Source organism: Muntiacus reevesi, chromosome 3, assembly GCF_963930625.1.
Source record: "Muntiacus reevesi chromosome 3, mMunRee1.1, whole genome shotgun sequence".
Taxonomy (NCBI): domain Eukaryota; kingdom Metazoa; phylum Chordata; class Mammalia; order Artiodactyla; family Cervidae; genus Muntiacus; species Muntiacus reevesi.
Genome location: NC_089251.1, coordinates 58,646,146 through 58,653,448, shown reverse-complemented (window position 1 = coordinate 58,653,448; position 7,303 = coordinate 58,646,146). Strand labels below are relative to the sequence as shown.

Below are 7,303 nucleotides of genomic sequence, written 5' to 3'. Positions count from 1 at the left end.
TGTTTTGCATATAGGGTTATCATTACCATCATTTTAAAATCTATATATATGCATTAGTATACTGTATTGGTCTTTATCTTTCTGGCTTACTTCTCTCTGTATAATGGGCTCTAGTTTCATCCATCTCATTAGAACTGATTCAAATATATTCTTTTTAATGACTGAGTAATATTCCATATTTATTACACTCTGCCAAGTATTCAAATTTCTACGTAATTACACTACTGATAGAGACTAAGAAATAGTCCCCAGTCCCACATACTTGCTGTGTTGACACCATGAACTTGAGAATGAAGGTCCCCTAGACTTTTCCCACCAGACAGCTCAGGGTAGACACAGTCAACAATGGTCACTGGAAATCAGAAACCTCCTCTGTAAATTCTTAGCATGTAAGCTCTGTTTCATATTCACTTTTATTACTTATTAATTACAAAAATTGTTCATTAGTTACAAACGTAAAACATACCTTTGTACTAGAAAGGTCTGATAGATAGCTACCCCCCACGACCAAGGCATTCTCCTGAATTCCACTAAGAAGGGACAGCTAATATAGATGTCTAGACATGATACATCGTTGCCAGTGTAACATTCTTGCCCAAGAATGCTTACCATGAACCTAAACTTAAAAAATAATGAGGAACTGTTTAAGAAATAACTGGCCTTGACTCCTTAAAAATGTCAGTGATGTGAAATATAGAAATAGGGAGGCAGTCTTGGATTGAAAGATGTTAGATGCAGTGCAACAGTTTGATAGGATCTGGGCAGTAAAAGGCTGTAAAGCATCACGCTGGTAAGTTTGGGAAACAAGACTGGTGACTGTGTATCATCTACTGAGATGCTCCGTATACTGTTACCTGTGGGCTTCTTGCTGGCGACTGTGCTGAGGTTACGTAGGATAATGTGTTTGTCCTTGTTGTTGTTCAATCGCTCAGTCTGTCTGACTCTTTGTGACCCCACGGACTGCAGCACACCAGGCTTCTCTGTCCTTCATCATCTCCTGGAGTTTGCTCAAATTCATGTCCACTGAGTTAGTGATGTCATCCAACTATCTCATCCTCTGTTGCCCCCTTTTCCTCCTACCTTCAACCTTTCCCAGCATCAGGGTGTTTTAAAATGAGTCATTTCTTCAAATCAGGTGGCCAAAGTATTGGAGCTTCAGCATTAGTCCCTCCAGTTGATTCAGGGTTGATTTCCTTTAGGATTGCCTGGTTTGATCTCCTTGCCGTCCAAGGGACTGTCAAGAATCTTCTCTAACACCACAGTTCAAAAGTATCAATTCTTCAATGCTAAGCTTTTTTATTGTTCAGTTCTCACACCTGTACATGATTACTGAAAAAATCATAGCTTGACTATTATGGACCTTGGTAGATCCTTGTCCTTAGGTGACACATACTGGATCTGGGGTATTTGATGAAGATATTATAATGGTTCAGACGCACATGCACACAGGTGGTCACGCATTAATAATCAAAATGTATTTATATATAGTACGAAATGTATTATTGTACTGTTCTTTCAGTATCTCTGTAGGTTTGAAAGTTGGTTTAAAAGTAGGTTTAAAAGTTGGTGGAAAATCTGTTCCTGCTCCTGGAAATTTACTTGAGGAAATAAATGGCTCTATTTATTCACTTTTATCTTGCTCACAGGTCCTGTGGTGGACCATCACACTCCTGCAGTTAGAGACAAGAATTGTTGTTCAGTCCCTAAACTGTATCTGATTCTTTGGGACCCCATAGACTGTAACTTTCTAGGCTCCTCTGTCCATGGGCATCTCCAGGCAAGAATACTGGAGTGGGTTGCCATTTCCTCCTCCAGGGGGTCTTCCCAACTCAAGGATCAAACCTGGATTTCCTGCATTGCAGGTGGATTCTTTACCATCTGAGCCACAAGGCAATATCCTTTCAACATACTTGAAAGTTGCTAAGAGAGTCAAATGATCTCACCACACACAACACACATGCACACTCACACACAAATGATAACTATGTGATGGGAGTGTCAACTAACCTTATTGTGGTAATTATTTCAGAATGTAAATATATATCAAATCATCACAGTGTATACCTTAAACCTACACAATGTTATACATCAAATATATTTCAAAAAGGTGGAAAAATTAGCAAAGGACTTGAAGAGACAGGACCAAAGAAGATATATAAATGGCCAGTAAGCACATGAACCACTAATCATTAGGGAAATGCTAATCAAGTCATGATTAAATACCACTTCATATCTAGGAGGATGAATAAGAGACAAACAGTAACAACTGTTATCAAGGACAGAAAGAAAACAGAACCCTCGTACGTTGCTGCTGGAATTGTAAAAATGGTGCAGCTGCTTTAGAAAGCATTTTGGCTGCCCTTCAAAATGTTAAACAGAGTTTTCTATATGACCAAGCAATTTCATTCCTAGACATGTACCTCAAAGGGATGAAAACATACTTCCTCTTAAAGTTTTCTTGATTTGCATATAAATATGCTTCTATCATTTTGTCATATAAATCATGCAATATTCATATGCAAGAATTTTCAACCTTTTTAAAATACTTTGCTTGGGGATTTTCTAAAGTTCAGAATTGTTTAACTAGACATTAGTATACACTTAAAGAAGTCTGTGCCATGCAGAATACAAGCAAGTGCAGTAGCTCATGGAAGAGACAGCATCACTGCTGGCAGCTTTGTGAGTGTGTGTGAGGGACAGACAGTGAGACTGCAGGTCATGCTAGTGATCACAACCTGGAAACTGGACAACAGGATCATTTATGAGGCATTTCTAGAAACAAAAACCAATTAAGACTAGTTTCAGGGCAGGAATAGAGATTCAGACATATAGAATGGACTTGTGGGCACAGGGAGGGAAGGGATAGGTGGGCTGAACTGGGAGATTAACACTGACATATACACTGCCTTGGGTAAAACAGGCAGCTAGTGGGAAGCTGCCGTGTAGCACAGGGAGCTCAGCTCCATGCTCTGTAATAACCTCGAAGGATAGAATTGATGGGGGGAGTCCAAGAGGGAGGGCGTATATTCACATATAGAGGTGATTAACTTCATTGTACAGCGCCAACTAACACAGCATTGTAAAGCAATTGTACTCCAATAAAAAAAATTTAAAAATCAATTGAAAAATGGATTGCCTCTAAAGTAACTAATGATAAAATAAACAAATGTACCCTTTACTAAAAGGTCTATGTCGGAGAAAGAACAATAAAATGCAAGTATGAGACTGTATAATAAGACTAAAACAGTGGACAGTGATAGACTGAAATGTGGGCCCCTAACTCTCTCCTACTTCAACCGGTATTGAGGTGAACAGAGGGTGTGAGACCCAGGTGCTATGGATTAAGTTGTCTCCCCTCCCCAACTCCAAGACATTCATCCATAGAGGCCCTAATTCTCAATGTGGTATTTACAGGTGGGGCCTTTGGGAGTTAATTAGAATAGGTTTAGATAAGGTCATGGTGGTGGGCGGACAACCATGGGATTAGTGTCTTTAAAGAAAAGACTCCAGGGTGTCCTTCCACCCTCCCTCCCTTCCTTCTTCTCTCTCTCTCCCTCTATCCATCCTTCCATCCCCCTTCTCCCTTCCATCCCTCTTCTCCTTCCTTCTATCCCTCTTCTCCTTCCTTCTATCCCTCCTGCCAGATAAAAGCACTGAAAGAGACAGTCATCTGCACATGAGGGAGACAGCCCTCACCAAAATATCTCAGTGGACCCCTTGATTTTGGACTTTCCGCCCTCCAGAACCATGAGAAATAAATGTCTATGGGATTTTTGTTATCAAAGTTCAGGCTAACACAGCAGATGAGGAGATGCTTGTGATATTTCTATGACAAATGCAAATATCAGTGTCTGGGTGACTTACACCAAGTGGTAAACACTTCCCTCTCTTTTATTCTCAGAGCACATATTTGATTAAATATGTATTGGCTGGTTTTGAAAGTTGGCCCTTCCTTTGACAAAAGAGACCTCAGGGAGCATGTCTAATAAAGACTCATTAGATATAGCAGCAGCACACAGCAGCTTGGTAACACAACCACGAAAAGAACATCATGATGCAGATACTGTGCCCAGGCTTGGATCTGGACAGAGGGACTTAAGAGATGGGGGCTTTTCTGTGTGGAAAGCAAAATGGGCATGCATGGTGTTGACCCAGAGCAAGCAGGGATTTTGTAGTCCTATAGTACTGAGTATCACTACAGACTTCCAAATGCTATTGGCACAGAGAACTGAATGGAGAACAGTTGTTTTGCAAGCCTGGGCATTCACAGCTTGAGACCCCTACAGTTCTTGCTCCTGGTGGATGCAGAGCATCCATGCAGCTTTTATATCTACCCCCATCGTAATGTGTCACAGACATCAGCATCTGACTTTGCCCCTGCACCGCACGTCATACACAGCAGACATTTGTCTCTCCAGGCGAAAATCCATGTGGAACTTGTTCAAGAATATGGCGTATTTTTAACTGAAAAACTTTATTTTTTAAAACTATCAGAATAAAACAGGTTGATTTTTAGAAAAATTTTGAAACTTAGAAGGAAAAAAAACAAACAGTTCCCCTGCAACCTCATTAATGGGAGAAAATCACTATCAAGTTTTTCTTTGAAATCTTCTCTTTTCCAGCAAGGATTATATAGCTCAAATTTAACTAAACTCAGAAATAAACCTGCCTGCATCAAGGGCTTATCATTCAGAATGATTTTATTACACTGATTCATTGCTCTGTGCTCTCAAATGCCTCTTTAACAAGGAAGAGATCCCGGCTCATTTTTTTTCTCCAGCTGCAGAATTAAGCTCCTAAGCTCTGTGGCAGCTTCTCTGTGGTTCAGGTCATTAGTTTTCCTGAAAACACCTAAGGCCTCTAAGCCGTGGAGGTGGGAACATCAGCTCGGGCTGAAATGCTAAATCTCGGGGGAAAGACACCACATTAATTCCTGTCTTCAGATTTTCCACAATGGTTTCAGCTCCGGAGCCAGAGTCTAGAGAATATATAAGGCAAGTAGAATAAATGCAACAAGGACCAACAATATTCTAAACACAAGGTTCACTTGGTCTCAAAGTGGACTACTCATATCAACCCACCCTATCCCACCAGCCTCCAAATCCATTTTCCGGTCATTAAATGCCAACCTCCTCTGGCTGGACAGTGAGGGTTTTCACAGAACGATTGGGCCAGGATCTGAGGAGGTAAACATCATGCCAGCCCCGACGAGAGCTGAGAGGACACATAAGGATCCAGGAAGTGTTCCACAGTTACTGGTCTGCAGCTGTTCTTAAAGGTAGCTGCTGTGGCATTCCACTGTGGGAAAGAAACTGACACACAACTCAACACCTCTTTCTCAGCACAACAGAAAGTGGGCATATGTGTGTGACAAACACAAGGGAAAAAAAAAAAAAAAAAGGATCCAGGAAGTGGCAGAGAGGACCAGCTCCCTTCACTCTCTCCTGCTTAAGATTTTGCATGGTTTGTAATGCCGTTTTTATCTTCTTGTTCATTGTTTGCCTTTCCCACTGAACTGTTATCTACATGAGAGCTGGGACCCTGATGTTTCAGTAAACACTGGATACCTAGTAACTAGCCTAGTGCCTGGCATACAGATGATGCTCAAATATTTGCTGACGAATGAATGGACAAAGGCAATTGATTACCTGGCAATAGATAATGAGAGGATTTTACACAATGCCTTGGGGGAAAAAAACACTAGCTGGGGAGGAGGAAAAATGTCCCCTAAAATTCTAGTCCTTGAGGTTAATAGCTGCAGATTAAATCAATAGTCCACCTGCCAAGAATAGGAGGGACAGTTTGGAGCTGATGTAAGCCAGTCAGTTTCCAAAGGTAATCATGTGCAAAATATCTACATGCAATGTTGCATTTTTAGCATAAAGCAACTGATTTCTCTTTATGGCCTAAGAAGATAGTTTCAAGCAAAAATATACAGTTCCATCCAGTATGTAATCTCTTCACCTTAAACATTTTGATACATGAAATATTTTTAAGAAACCAAGTTTAAAGGAAAGAGAAATGGACTGTTGAGATTTTTATAGCTCCTTTTGGAAAGCAGACCCAGGGAGGACCCCATGAGTTTTTAAATCAGAGTAAAGGGAAACTTAAAACTGAGAAAAGCTTATCTCAGGTTTCAGTTCAGTTCAGTCCCTCAGTCGTGTCTGACTCTTTGTGACCCCATGAATCGCAGCACGCCAGGCCTCCCTGTCCATCACCAACTCCCAGGGTTTACTCAAACTCATGTCCATTGAGTCAGCGATGTCATCCAGCCATCTTATTCTCTGTCATTCCCGTCTCCTTCCTCCAATCTTTCCCAGCATCAGGGCCTTTTCAAATGAGTCAGTTCTTTGCATCAGGTGGCCAAAGTATTGGAGCTTCAGCTTCAACATCAGTCCTTTCAGTGAACACCCAGAACTGATCTCCTTTAGGATGGACTGGTTGGCTCTCCTTGCAGTCCAAGAGACTCTCAAGAGTCTTCTCCAAAACCACAGTTCAAAAGCATCAATTCTTCTGGGCTCAGCTTTCTTTATAGTCCAGCTCTCACATCCATACATGACTACTGGAAAAACCATAACCTTGACTAGATGGACCTTTGTTGGCAAAGTAATGTCTCTGCTTTTTAATATGCTGCCTAGATTGATCATATCTTTCCTTCCAAGGTGTCAGCGTCTTTTAATTTCATGGCTGCAGTCACCATCTGCAGTGATTTTAGAGCCCAAAAAGTAAAGTCTGTCACTGTTTGCACTGTTCCCCATCTATATGCCATGAAGTGATGGGACCAGATGCCATGATCTTAGTTTTCCGAATGTTGAGCTTTAAGCCAACATTTTCATTTTCCTCTTTCACTTTCATCAAGAGGCTCTTTAGTTCTTCTTCACTTTCTACCATAAGGGTGGTGTCATCTGTGTATCTGAGGTTATTGATATTTCTCTTGGCAGTCTTGATTCCAGCTTGTGCTTCCTCCAGTGCAGCATTTCTCATGATGTATTCTGCATATAATTAAATAAACAGGGTGACAATATACAGCTTTGACATACTCCTTTACCAATTTGGAACCAGCCTGTTGTTCCATATCCAGTTCTAATCTATCAGTTGCTTCCTGATCCTGCATATAGATTTCTCAAGAGGCAAATCAGGTGGTCTGACATTTCCAACTGTTTAAGAATTTCCCGCAGTTTGTTGTAGTCCATGCAGTCAAAGGCTTTGACATAGTCAATAAAGCAGAAGTAGATGTTTTTCTGGAACTCTCTTGCTTTTTCAATGATCCAATGGATCTTGGCAATTTGATCTCTTGTTCCTC

General features: G+C 40.9%; 1 non-coding gene across 1 annotated transcript; it reads left to right on the top strand.

Annotated features, from left to right (window-relative positions):
- The first annotated feature begins 5,244 nt into the window (after positions 1–5,244).
- On the top strand, positions 5,245–5,380 carry LOC136165819 (small nucleolar RNA SNORA41). Its single transcript, XR_010662788.1, has one exon. It is a non-coding gene; the product is annotated as a small nucleolar RNA SNORA41 (small nucleolar RNA).
- Positions 5,381–7,303: the final 1,923 nt, after the last annotated feature.